The sequence below is a fragment of the Mus pahari genome, chromosome 8, assembly GCF_900095145.1.
Source record: "Mus pahari chromosome 8, PAHARI_EIJ_v1.1, whole genome shotgun sequence".
Classification (NCBI taxonomy): domain Eukaryota; kingdom Metazoa; phylum Chordata; class Mammalia; order Rodentia; family Muridae; genus Mus; species Mus pahari.
Window position 1 is genome coordinate 92,123,578 of NC_034597.1, and position 2,208 is coordinate 92,125,785.

Genomic DNA, 2,208 nt, shown 5'->3' on the forward strand with positions numbered 1-2,208 from the left:
GTGGTAGATCGTTTCAAATATTTATAGTAGAATTTTATGGTGCAATTTTTTCAGTAACATTTAAAGGTTTTATCATCTGTTCATTGCATCAGAATATAAATATCCAATGTGTAAGAAATGTAAATTATAAAAATGTTTAGGTTTCACAGCCGAATTTAATTAAGTTGTAAGTAAGAAATCAGATTTCTTAATATGGCAAGGCCTTTAAAAGATGACCTGGAGATCTTTAATTTTTTATATAAAATTGTTTGCCAGCTGTTTTCATTGTAAATAATTTTGCTCTGTGATTTGTGGGACTTATAAAGTGTTTGGTCATTTTTACTAAACCTTTCTTACAGCAACATATCGTTGCAGACAGTATGCGTATTTACACATTGTCAATGACTGTTTCTCCACTAGGAGTTAACGTTAGTTGGTGACACCGTCAGTGTGGAGTTCGAGTTTGTATTTTGGAAAGTCATTTGGTTTGGGACCTGGGTAACTGAAATCTGTAACAGAGCTGGTAGGTTGGACCGATCTGACGTTAGGAGCTTGCTATCATCTTTGTCATAAGAATAGAAATCTAAACATCATACCCCAGGGTAGAAAAATGAGATTTGTGAGCCTTAAGTAAAGTTACGGCTAAAGCAACTTTTGCATGATTTTAAACATCGCCTCCTCCAGAATTCTACAGCAGGTCACGTGGCTTGTAATTTCTGTGGCATACCCAGTTTGACTTTAGAGTTTGCATTCCTTGCCTCTCATTTTATTAGACAAGTAGCTTAAGGACCTACATATATCTCTCCGACTCTGGCCTTTTCCACCATTTCTCCCCTTCTTTCCTTCCTTTGTTCCTTTCAAAATCAACATTTCTAGAGGCAAATAAGTTAAATAGTAAAAGTGCATACTGTTATGCCACTTGTTTAATATTTTAATATTCATTACTTTCTTTTATGTTTCCAATCACTACCTTTCAGATGCCAGGAAATATAAGCACATAAAAATAACCCGGGGATGATATATAGTGCTCCTAATGTGTGTCAGGAACTTTCTGGGGACTCAGCTGAGTCTCAGTGTTGAGAAAGTAATCTAATAATTCCTAAACAAAGGGACGTGCTGTAATCTCAGAAGGCAGACTATGGCAATAGTGAAACATAGGTTCAATATTGGTAACTTCGTGTGTTGAGTCCTTAAAACAGGGCTATTTGTTCCTAAAGAAATCAGGTTGAATAAAACTGAAGTCAACGGCTCTAGGGACAATGTGCACGCAGAATGTCAGACAGCAAATCTCGTGATAATGTTGGTTCTGAAAGTTTGGGTCAATACAAAGCCTAGAAATTGAGGTGTAGGTCAAAACGGAAGCCCATTACAGGAAAAGTGGATCCTGTCTGCAGATGGTCCCAACATAGGTGAGTGTGTGTGATCAGTCCACAGTGGTCACACCAGCACAGGAAAGGCTCCTCTTGATTGTCAGCTGTACTGGATTTAGACTAGCTATGGAAAAACATTCCTGGGTATGTTTATGGAGGCATTTTCATAAAGAATTAACTTGGAGGGAAGACTCAACTCACCCTGAATATGGACTGTGGGCTGCAGCGTTTCCTGGGTCGGTGTTCCAGGTTGAGTGAGATGGTCAGAACGCTCTGAGCTGCAGCCTCCATCTCTGCTTCCTGATTGGATATTGGGTTCAACGGCAATAGCATCTTGCTCTCATTTCCATACCTTCTCAAGCATAACCGACGTCATCCCTTCTTACTTGGTGAGTCCAAAGGAGCCTCCCTTGCCTCTGTCAAGGATTTTGTAATGGCAGTGAGGAAGTGACTAATAGAGTCATCTGGTGTGAATGAGTTTTCCATGGTCTTCCCATGCTCCTGTTGGAAGAATTTTAATTTAAGCTTAATCTTGGCATTAGCTGTAGTCTGGGAGAGGAAGGATGGAGAGGCAGGCAGTGTGGGACAGGGGTGGGACAGGGGTGGGACAGGGATTTTAAAATGCATTCACCCCTATGATGGTCTCAGTTCTAACTACATTACAATTCTGTACTTATTAACAGCATTTCTTAGCGAAATATTTTTGTCTATGCAAGCATGCCACCATATTGATAGCAATTCTTACTGCAGCCAATGTCTGTTTATTCGAACAGTGTTTATGGAGGACATTCTATGCACATATTGCATGATGTTTGCTGGGAGCAAAACTGTTCTATCCCCACAGAGCTTGCTTTCTGGA